The sequence below is a fragment of the Numenius arquata genome, chromosome 7 (assembly GCF_964106895.1).
Source record: "Numenius arquata chromosome 7, bNumArq3.hap1.1, whole genome shotgun sequence".
Classification (NCBI taxonomy): Eukaryota; Metazoa; Chordata; class Aves; order Charadriiformes; family Scolopacidae; genus Numenius; species Numenius arquata.
The window spans coordinates 48087953-48100325 of NC_133582.1; the positions used below are offsets into that span (position 1 = coordinate 48087953).

General features: G+C 39.6%; 1 protein-coding gene across 2 annotated transcripts in view; it reads right to left on the minus strand.

Annotated features, from left to right (window-relative positions):
• Positions 1–12373, minus strand: part of LOC141466395 (ubiquitin-conjugating enzyme E2 E2) — a 216946-nt gene that overhangs the window by 26131 nt on the left and 178442 nt on the right. The gene's annotated exons all lie outside the window — the stretch shown is intronic.

Consider the following 12373-nt stretch of genomic DNA (forward strand, 5'->3'; position numbering starts at 1 on the left):
CACTCTGCTCTCCTGGTTGAAATGACAGTACTCTGCTACTGTCAGTTAAAGACTGGGCAAAATAGGGATATTCATAAGAAAATAAAGAAAATGAAGTCTGCCTCTTCCACCTATGGCCAGCAGTGGATCTGATTTGTGCAAGGCGAGAATGAGACACGTCTCTTGAGCTTCCTCTTGCCTTGGTCTCACTGATCTCATTATTTTTGTGTGGGGCCTAAAAAAGCTATTCCAGCCACTGATCTGGACAACATTCATAATTCAGGCCCACAGCTACTTCACGCTTTGAAGGGAAGCAGAAGAAGACAGATTCTTCTGCTGTCTTCATCTGTCTTCATCCCTTTGACGCAATAGATAAAGCTGGAAAAAAAATGTGGAGGCATCACATCAGTGGCTCCTGGAAAAAGTAGAGTGAAATATCTTTGAGAAAGACTGCTTAAATAATATGCTTTTATTTCCAAATTTTAAGTTACAGTTGAATGAGTAGAATTGCTGAAAAACACCTTTAGGGTTTTCTTTTTGTAGTTGATTTTGAGGATTTCTGTATCCATTTTAGGTTGTCTCCCAGGTGATCCTATATGTAACAAACCAGGGAGGAGACCACTTCTTTTAGCCTAGAATGATGTGCTTCTGCTTCAACTTGAAGACATAGGCCTCTTATTTCAAAAGAAGTCCAGCTATGAAAGACTGCATCATAGTTTGGAATAAATACTGGGGCTACAGGATAAGAAAGAACAATATAGAAAACTACCCCTTGGGGGTCTCCATCAAGAATTAATTTCTCCATCAGTTTTACCCAAATGACAAGCCAAACCAGATGGTTTTAATGACATGTTCATAACATCTAAAATTAAGATGTACCATTTCAGTTGTCTACCTCATCAGCAACAGAGGGGCTGATTAGGCAGGAGACAATAGCAGGCAAAGCACACCCTGATTTAAGAAAGCTGCTCTTTTCACCAGAATTGGACACTGCTAACAACTGGGAGTGCTGAGGCACCCATCCCTGCTCTACCACACAACCTGCTTCTGGAGAGAAATGGAAACTGATGACAGGCATGCTCCTGTTCTGATTTTATTCAAAATGAGAAATCTCAGTGATTTCAGTGGGATTGAGATCAGGCCACTTATCAATAAGCAGAAGACAGGATACAAGTAAAATAACATGGTAACTGGTTTACTTCTATAAAAAAGAAATATCATTCTCTGAAATGCTGAAAAATTCTGCCCCTTTGGATTAAATAAAGAAGCTTTGATGAAATAATGGAAAGAAAAGGTAGTACATTTCTGGTATTAAAACACTACATTCAACAATATATACTTTTTCTTCTAAGTACTTCACTGCATAAATCTGGGAAAACACTTTTGGGCCCAGTGTCATGCATCAGTGAGTTCTGTAACAAAGATCTTGACAAAGCAAGTTCATCAGGTTTTAAACCCATCTATGTCTAACGGTATTGCCAATTCATAGGATAATTAAATAGTTTGCCACTCCATATCCTACATATTTGTAGGTTCCTTCTTTTTTTCCTCTTACAGTTGTGGTTTTGCTTATTGTTTTCCAGCCTAAGTGCTTCACTTTCAGGACGTTTATGAGAATTTAAAATATTTCTGGCACAATGAGCTCAATTCATCCAAACACTACAGCCAGATGATCTATTTTTTTCCCCTCATTAGGAGTCCAAGCACATTCAGTGTTAGGAGTCAAAGAAGTCTTCTGCAAGATCAAGAAAAAAGCATTTAGTGATAAAATTAAATGTTTGTCTACAATGGGAAGCTATTTTGAACGAAGAAGGTTACGAATACACAAAAGAGGTAAACTACCTTACACAAACTACATGTCAAAAGTGTCTGCTTTGGAGGAGCATCCTGTGAACTGCAGGTCAGTGTTCATGAAGTCCCCAGATAGACTAACTCCAGGCTCTCTTATACTTGAGACAGAAGTGAATCAGGGAAGGCTTCCTAGCAGGATGTCCCATTATTCAGGCAAACTTTAGCACCTGCTTAATTTTAAGTATTGTATGCTTACTTCTCAGTACATTGTTGGAATAAAGTTTTTGTATAATTATTTTTCCTGAACAAAGGTGCTTTTCTATCCTCTGCGATGAAAAATTGGAGGACTTTATTCAGTGATACCTGACTACACCAAGTAATGAGATACACGTGGTCTCACCAAATGTGGGGGAAACACACTGAATCCATCACACAGCTTAAATTATACCCTTTAAATTATTTATAGACAGGTGAGTCTGAGCTTGTAACCTGCTTAAGAGAAGGCCGTCAATTTGAGCCCATATTTTAATATGTAGCTGTTTTGCCATCAGCTGAGAAGACAGACATGTTGCCACACGTTCACCTGCCTCAGTTGCTTTTGAAGCATTGAAGCACGGACACTGGGAATTTGGTAGGATTAGAGAGCCACTGGGATGAATGGAGGTAGTTCATGTCTTTTATAAACTGTTAAAGACTCCATTGCCATCTTAGGATATCTGGCGGATAAATGCATGTGGGACTACACCCATTTGTAGTTGGAAGGCTACTTCTAGCAAATACTTAGACCTGAAATGTAGCATTTTTTCACTATGAGCACATCTTAAACACGTGTCACTGAGGAAGGCGCCCACTCACAGGATAAGGTGTGCTGCTTATCATTGACAAATATGTCACCGGCTTGCCAAACATGCCAGTGCACTTTAAAATGCCTGCCTAAGTACACAGAGACATTTAAAAATATATCAGTCTTTGGAATTTCAAAAGAAGCTGTATTAATGACAGCCTTATTACGCTGGGAGCTGTGGACTGATGGTGGCAGGTAATGGTGCTCTTCTCCCAAAGCAGCATAGAGTACAACTGGGATGACATATTGCTCTCCTTATCCAGGTATTGCCTCAAATTGGAGCTAACGTGGGATATGCTGACATGTAACTTTCTGAATGTTGTGTTTACCATACTCATATTTTAAAGATATGCAGGGTCATTCCTATTATATGTGTAGAGAGAAACCAAGTGATAATACCATTCCAGGGGAACTACATTTTCTTTATTATGGTCATATTTTTACCTTTGATGCCACTTAAATGGTCCCTATAAACAGTGCACTCTAATTCTATTTATCCCCTAATGAAAACACCTAAACAATCCCATGCAGGGGCTCAAGGGAGTGTGTGGGTGTATAGAAGTTATCCTCAGACAATAGAATGGTAGGAATAATTTATCTTTTTTTGAACGATAAGTGTCCTCTATGGATTTACTCTCTTTGATTCTACAGTTTTAAGAGGGTACCTCATTTTTGTTGAATAAAAGTGCAGGTCAGAAAAATGCAAATGACAGGAAATAGTGAAAAATGGAACTATCTTCTGAAAAATGTATTCATACTATAAACAAGCTTTTGAAAGGTAATGATAAGGAATTTATATTCAATCAGTTTTGGAAGTAAACAATAATAAACTCTACTGTTTATCTACTGCTGAATGCCAAACCCTTCTGAATACTGTAAAACAGAATTAAACAAATAAAAAAATGCTTTATATACTCTCTAAGAAGAAAATGAGGTTATTTATTCAAAAGGAGGAGAAAAAATGATCAGAGAGAAAAGAAGTACATGTAAAGCTGTGTCTGGCTGTTCATTGAGTAAGTTTTAGGACTGAAAAAAGACTGTTTAAAAAACCTGGGTTGAGTGATGGGAGGCAACTGGTTGTAGGCAAGATAAATCACCCCTGGATCTCAGAGTGATTTTGAACACCAGGTTTCCAAAATGATGGAGTCCTAAAACCACTCTCTTTTGCACCAAATGTTCCTCTGTTAGGTCCAAACCCAAGCAGCCACTGTGGCATTAGCATCTATGTGTGTGACTTGCTTACCCTTCGCTGTGAGATTCAGAGATGGGCATGTAAAGGCACCACAGCTCTGAAAGGGCTGGTCCCACAAACACATCTCATGTGCTTTTAGACTCCACTGAATTCAGTCGTAATTCTCTTCAAAAACTTATCAGGAGGAAGAAATGATTCTCCACTTTTGCATATTAGCACACAAGGGGTTGCAGAGTGCACTGAGGAATTGTTTTCTTCAGCCTGTTTGTGTTCAAACCCTCACCTCCTGTTCCTTATTCCTCCCGCTGAAGCCTGGTGACTGTGCAGGGAGAGGTGAAAGATTCCCAGGGTCAACAGGAAAATAAATAAAACCAAGCCCCTTTTGCTCAGCCAACACTGGAAGCAGGGCTGAGATCCCAGGGCTCTCATTCCGGCAGTTTTGGAAAGTTCCTTTCAAGCTCATTCATTTCTTACAAGGGTGCAATTCTGCACGCCTGCCTGAGATGAAACTTCTGTCTTCCTCAAATATTCCCCTGGAGTTCTGTTTTAATAAAACTGCAGTGGCACTACCTGAAGTGGAAAAAGTTGTACTGCATACAGAAAAGGTTATATATATATTAAAAAATATGATGCCCTTTATGATGATGTTCATGGAGCTCAGGAGGGAGTAAGTAGTTCCCATCTCAGTTTGTCAGACTTTATGAGCAATAGATTTGTCTGCTCAAATAGAGAGAATAATAAAAACAAGATCAGGTCTATACTCTTTAGTCATATTAGAAAAAAACTATCAAACAACCTAAACGAAAAATACCTGCAGTCCTGAGTGACACAATGTTCATGCCATAGCCTTCCCGCTAATTAGCATCCTTAAATTTCTTACAGAGGGCACTTCATTTTATCCATACCCAGTACTGGGGCTGCCTTTCTAAGATAGGGCGATCCATCTCTGGTTTGTAACCATGGATTTGTAGCATGCACATGAACAATTTTTGAGATACTTAATGGATTATCACAGCAAGTGCATAATAAGTGACTGACCACATGATTCTCACTGTTAAAGAGCACGATTTAAATATATGTCAAAAAATGAACTTCAGCCAGTTCTTAAAGAACTTGCTCACACCTAATTTTACTTGGTAAAGAATAGCTATAGTTTATTTTATCGAAAGAAAATATATGTCATCTGCGTTAGCAGGAAATAATAAATTGCAATTACTTTTGCTTGACCTACAGAAAAGTCTGATATGCAAACTACTCTGGGTTTCTCTGGCAAAATGCTCCATGCGAGACATAGCTAGCCAAAAGTGATAACAATTTAAAAGGGATATAATAGCATCCACATGAGTTAACCTTTAATATTACTGAAAATGGAACAGTATGCAATATGAGTAATTATTCGTTATATTCATGGTAATTATGAAGCTGAGTAACTACTCACACTGCCTCATTAACAGACTGTTGCAGGGAAAAAAAATTATTGACTAAGCACAGCAATACTAAACGTCTATATTATATAAATGTACTCATTTTGCACAAGACCTAATAGCAGAAAAAGGAACCTTGATAATCTGTGATGTACCTGAGAGGGCAAATAAGAAGTCGTTCTGAACTGTACAAAGTTTTCTGAAAATAAAGGAAGGGCAGGAGAACAAGGGAAACAGATTACTGTTCGGGTTAGGGACATTCACAATAAAACCAATATTGTAAGATGCAAAGCACCAAAGCTTTCTCTGACGAAGTCAATACGAGCTTTTATAAAATGATTTTTGTTTAATCAGCGTAATCTTTCTTATGATTAGTAATTCCATGGAAAGTCAGCAATAAAGTCCTTCTATAGAGAGTAAATTTTTTCAAGATTTACTGGCCATTTATCTTTTATAAAATAAATCCTCCCTTTTGTAGCTTAAAGCACGCAGGCTGTACTGTCCTCCACATGCGCCTCTCCGAGTTCCCCAAAGTGCTCCTTCACGTTTGCTTTAACGCAATCCAACTCTTCTCACCTAAATGTAAGCTACCCTGGCACATCGCAACATTTTGTTCTACATGAAAAAAATCGTATATCACCATGTGACAGGCAGTAGCTGGCGTTTCATTGTTCTTCCTAATTCTGCTACGCTTCTGTGAGGAGGGAGCCCGCGGGTGAGCCCAGGGGATGGAGGCAGAGGCCAGCGTGGCCGGCACAGGGCCCTGGGCACGGGCTGCGCCGGGCACTTCAAGGCCTAAAATTTTATTCTAAGAAACCTGGGCTTTTTTCACTTGCCCAACTTTAACAGTCTGTTGGAGTGAGTTGAGAGGAGGGCCACGCAGATGGCCAGAGGGCTGGAGCACCTCTCCTATGAGGACAGGCTGAGAGAGTTGGGGTTGGTCAGCCCGGAGAAGAGAAGGCTTCAGGGAGACCTTATAGCAGCCTTCCAGTACCTGAAGGGGGCCTACAGGAGAGATGGGGAGGGACTCTTCATCAGGGAGTGTAGCGACCAGATGAGGAGTAATGGTTTTCAACTGAAAGAGGGTAGATTTAGATTAGATATTAGGAAGAAATTCTTCACATTGAGGGTGGTGAGACACTGGAACAGGTTGCCCAGAGAAGTTGTGGAGGCCCCATCCCTGGAGGTGTTCAAGGCCAGGCTGGATGGGGCTTTGAGCAACCTGCTCTAGTGGGAGATGCCCCTGCCTATGGAAGGGGGGTTGGAGCTGGACGATTTTTAAGGGGTCCCTTCCAACTCTAGCCATTCTATGGTTCTACGATTTAGGTGCTCCCTACATGAGAAGTTCTAGACAGATTGACCTTAAAATGGTGGTTCATCATTTCTTTTCAGTCCTAGTTGGTTCATCTGCTCTTATTCTATAGTGATAATGTACATAAAATTCTTTCTCTCACATGTGTATATATGTGTGTTTGTGTAAAAGAGGACAAGAAAGAACATTGACATATGATGTATCTTTAGGTCACGTGTGGGTTTTATGCAGTAGTGGAACATGTGTGATACGTCAGTATTAGCTAGTTTCTGAAACATGCAATAGACATCACAAGTCCTCTTTTGAAAATATATTTGTCAAGCAGTATGCAAACCATTGCTGTGAGGCAGAAGATATTCCCCATAAGATGCCTCTACAGGCCCTGTTGAGGAGCTTCACGTACTGGGTACTTACAGGAAACAAAGAAATTATGAACCACCCAAGTTTTGGGGATGGAAAACAGGAAGAGTTTAGTTGGAAAGAGACATTTTCATCAAGACTAAATAAATCAATACAAACTACTGATATGAATTAGTATATTAAAAACAGATTGAAAAAGAAGGCTATTCATTAGAAGAAATGGCAATTCAATTTGTCAATTACTAGAAGAATTATCTGATAACTGAATTCAAAGGAAATCTCAGAGATTTACATGGCATTGCCCTATCAAAACTGACTTTTGCATTTATTTGCAATAAAATGCAGTTGTTGATCCTTTCCTCAGCCTGACATATTACTATTTGCATCTCTGTCCTCCACTTTACATCTCTGTGACTCTGTCATTTTGAGAGATGTTAAAGTTTCTTAAGGAGCTGCCTGGATTTGACCTGTCCTGAGCCCTGTACCTCTGCAGGCTGCCCTACAGGTTCAGCATTACCTGAAGATACGGGACCAATGGAAGGAATGGAGTTTGACTGCAGGTGGTGCAAGCGTGGGAACCGCACGCTGCAGTTTGAGATCCTGGGAACAGACGCTCCAGAAGAGCAGGCTGATACTGCGAGCTCTGACAATGGTCTGGTGGTGGTAGGTTGTCCATTTCTCCTTCTCAAAGACTCCCGTGCATCTGATTTCTGCCTGCAGCCACCTGAAGCCTTTGCTCGCTGGGAAAGCCTGCCAACTCCATTTATTGTCATGGATGAAGGATCCACGGGCTGCTCTCAGCAAGAAAATGTAAATAGCAAGGATAGGGGAAGAACAAGGGAGTGCGGAGGCACAGCGAAGGGGCTGGGGGAGGCAGTGGTGTGGGAATGCGTCAGGCGAGGGACCATCAGACCATCAGGAGGAGGAAGATGGGGAGGGCAGGAGGCCGCTGAGAAAAGCTGTGAGCAGCACAGCATGGCATTGAGAGCTAATGTGATGTGACAGAGGCTATGAGAGGAGTATGACAAGGCAAACAAATGTAAGGGTTAACAGTGACAGGGGACTATCGCATTTGAAAGCTGGTCATATGATGGCAACATCTGGGGGCGTGAAAGAAGGTAGATTGAAGCCCTTCCTACATGGCTTTGCAGAGATGGTAAACAGCCATAATCAAATAGGCTGTACTTAAGGTTGTTTTGAGTTTGAGAGCTTCAAATGTAAATTGTGTTAATAGTGACATACACAAGTTGAAATGTGGGTCTGCCTTGTAAGGTTAATTTTAAAAATTGAGATTAGTTATACCAAGGAATGCTCATTTTTTCTCATCTGCTCATGCAAACACTGTTTTTATATTACAGTGCAGATAAAAGTGTCCTTAATAGCCAATCACATATAAAATAAGTATGAAAAAGTAGAGTAAAAGCCAAGAACAAAAAGAACTGCCCCTTGTACATGAAGCTGAATTTATGAAATAGGTAGCAAGTTTGTGCCACAGAAGAAGGATTCCACCTGATGATATTTAGCACATAGAGATTAGTGCTATATGACAATTGCATTAAAAAACTGAAAAGATGCTTAATATTGCCATTAAGACCAGATTCGGTAGACGGTGTGGATTATATTTACAAAGGAAAAAGACCCTCCTTGCAGTAGGGCAGTTGATTTAAAACAGCTAAGCTTTCAAACGCTGAGAACAATTTTTCAGTCAGTCGATAGACATATGAGATTTACAAGGAGGAAATGGAGTTTTCTGTTATTTTAATTTTGATTTAGAGGTGATTTAGCATATTGCAGCTTTGAAGTCCTGTGAACCATTTTTCAGTCAGCTGAGATTAAAGTCCCTAGCAAGATTAATTGTAGAGTTGGGATTAAGAGATTTTATAAATCACTCAAATTCAAAAATAAAGCTAGCAGAATACTAGGATAATGATAGATATATCCATATTGTATCAGCTACAGTTAAATTGAATTGACACTGTAATAGACTGAACGCAGTCAAATATGAAAGTAGAAGTTATTAATAAAGATTATTCTTGATGAAAATGCAGACACCACCGCAGTGACGATTCCTGGGGGGAGAGTTCTCTTGAAGAGCGTTCATTTTTCTACAAATACCTGTCCGAAAGATCCTGGTACGGCTTCCCGATTTGTCAAGGCTTCCTGGTCTGGAGGGACAGCATCCAGGATAATGAAATTACTGCTCTTCCTTCAATAACTATAGTGTATATAATGATGAAGTGTTAATTTGTTGTAATGGCTAAACTTCAAAGGATCTCAGATCAAAAGTTTGCATACTTGGGGAATTCACCGATTTCTTATGTGGACCAAGGACAGAAATTTAGCTGAAATTCTTTCTCTCAGATCAGGCTGACAGAAAGATATGATAAGGCCTATTCATATACAGATATGTATATACATATATCTATATCTATACAGACATACACCCACAGATACCTCCCCCCATCTATGTGTAGCTATATATCCCATTCAATATACCAGAGAAAGAGACAGAGACAGAGCAAGAGAGAGCGCTTTCCTTTGTTAAAGCCAAGGGGCGAACTGTCTGAATCCATTAAGGATGAAAGGAAGATAGTTAGCAGGAAAAAGAAATCTCAAAGGTATTTCTAAAAAAGGTTGAGGGGTCATTAAGGCACTGGAGAAATGTAAGGTTATTTCCTTGGCAGGCCATCTAAGTATTTTTATTCATTTCTTTAAGTGGCTGCTCTGAACAGGGCAAAGCTTTCTCCAGTCTTCAGCCCACTCCACTACAAGAGAGATGCTGTATTTTGGGGCTGAAGTGAAACCTCACCTTGTGACCAACATTGAAACCTCAGCAGCACCTGTCTTTAGCAGAAGGTGAGATCATGTCCACATCTCTGCCTCGCTTTGTCTGCTCCATACCTGCCTCCCGCCTTGCATTCCATAAAACCAATGTGATACTTGGGATGCAGCTGAAAAGAAAACGGTGATTCTGCAGGCTGCGTGCTTTCTTGCTGACTCAGCCAACTGAGTGCTCAGCTAATTTCCGCAGTGCTACAGAAGCTTCCTCACAGCGGAGGAGAGGAAATATTTTTAATTGATTAGAGCCTCCCAGAAAGCCAGAGCTAATTTGTCAGTTCTCAGATGAGCTGTTCTAAAAATCGTGTTCTCTGGTTGTAGAGATAAATGGGAGTTAGGCTGGGATGGCCCTCCCTCACTCCTATTCAGGTAGCATCAGTCACACACAGACAAACATTTTGGGGAAGAACAACTCTCTCCTCTGCATGAGTGTGCTGCAGTTGTGAGTGAAACAAAATGCCACTGATTTAAAAGGAAAGCAAAGCTGAAAGGGTCAGTGACCTCCAGCTCGGGAAATCTGGAGTCCAGTTTCAAGGCATGAGACAAAGTTGAAAGACTGAAATAGATTGACTTCAAAGGGGAAAAAAATGAATATCATGAGAGCAAATTATACTCTTACTTACCACATGGTATATTCTATTTTGGTGAAGAATAACTTAATTTGATATTATGCTTATGGCTTAACTTTACAGAGACACTAACAGATAAGGACTGACCAAAAGGAACTATGGACCTGTAGGGGAAAGACTGGTTGGTGCAGACTGCAAGGGAAAGCTGATGGCAGTGATGCTTGGCTGTACAAAACTAGGAATGAGAACTGGACCCCACAGTATAATTAGAAGATGTAAAGAATAGAGACAAAACTTTAAAATCTTAAAAGGACGCGATGTTGAAGGCTACAAAGGTGTAAAAACTGAAGAAATAGACACTTTTTCTTTGTTTAAACAAAATCTGAATGACTGACTGATTCAGTTTCTTTTACGTGACAAAGATAAGGTGGGAAAGCAGGTGAACTAGAAGAACAAATGAAAATTACTTTATATATTTGCTAAAAAACCTCAAAATATAGACCAAACACCTTTTCTTCAAGTGCGTGTGCTCTCAGCTGTTTAATTTTGCTTTAATTAATTGCCAAATGATCAGAACAGTGTTTATAGAAGGCATCTGGATCCTCCAGAAAATACTGAGAACTTTGTATAAGATAAACCAAACAGTGGTTATATCACAAATGCATATTAATAATATAACAACAACAACAATAAAATACGTTTATCCAGAATCCACTTTCAATATATTTTTCTTATTTTAAAATTATTTACCCTTCCCAACATCCATGCGCACAATGGAGTGCAGAACCTCTGAGAACAGATAAGGAGAAGGGACTGTGGAAATCTTTCTGCAGATTTTAATACTCCTTGGATTAGGCTCTTTAACAGTAACTATGTTACTGTTACTAACTATGTGAAATGGGCATTTGGCTTTGGAACTCCAGGCTGGGTCAAGTAATTGCATCTGGGAAATACAGTTTCTGTTTCTTCCCAGGTCTTTTGTGGTCACATTTTTGGAAGATCAATTTTGACAGTACTCATTTAAATGTTTCCTTACTTCCTAGTAAAAGAGGGATGAAAATGGCCCACAGAAATCTCAGGAGGAATGTATGAATTCAATCATAACGAGAAATGTGAATTAGACCCTTTCTGCTGCGTTCTTACAGGAAGGTAATCTTGCCAACACTCAGGAATACATTTTATGTCTTTCTCAGTACATTCCACGGTCTTGTACTTTATCTCTAGATTTTTTAAGATGATAAAGCCATAAGGAGTGAGACTATACTTAGAAAAAAAAATCTAAGATGATCTATTCCCATAACCCTACGGCCCATGATTTTGAGAACAGCACCAAATATCACAAATCTTGTGGTGAAGTAGAAGGGATGCCAACACCCAGTGCCGCAGATAGCACCATCCTGTGAGGCCGTATGTTACATTCCACGTACTCACTACCTTTCTTTTGCTAGAAATAGGCATGTAGAGAACATATTTAACCATCATTTCTCAACAATACTGACTGGCAGCAGCTACTTTATGACAAGCAGTCTTCTTCCCACACTGCTTTATTCAAGGGAGGTCTCAAACTATTTAATCTATGAATTAGTTTCATAGGGTCTGGAAAATAGGTGTAAGAAATAGCAACAGTTTGAGAGATCCTACAGCAGGACTGAAAATAGGGGTCATTTACACTAGTGGCTGAAGAAAATGGAATAAGAATCCATGTGTACAAAGTATGCTAGCGACATATTAGTTATATTTGACGTTAGTCCCCTGTGCACATGTACTCATTACTTTCTTACAGATAAAAATTTTCCTCATCATAAATACTGGCCTTTTAGTAATACAATATGGCATCATCAACTCTTTCATCCTTTATCCAGCAGTACATTTTCATATGATTTATATGCACACACTTCTTGCAATGACAATTGGCATCAAGATAAAGGCAGATAGAAAAATCTACTACAAAGCAGGACAAGAACCACCTCTTTGCTTGATATTTCATTAATAAGCAATGCATAGCTGCATTACTGATGTCTCAAAATTATACAGTTGTCAAACACAACTGAGTGTGGATTGAAA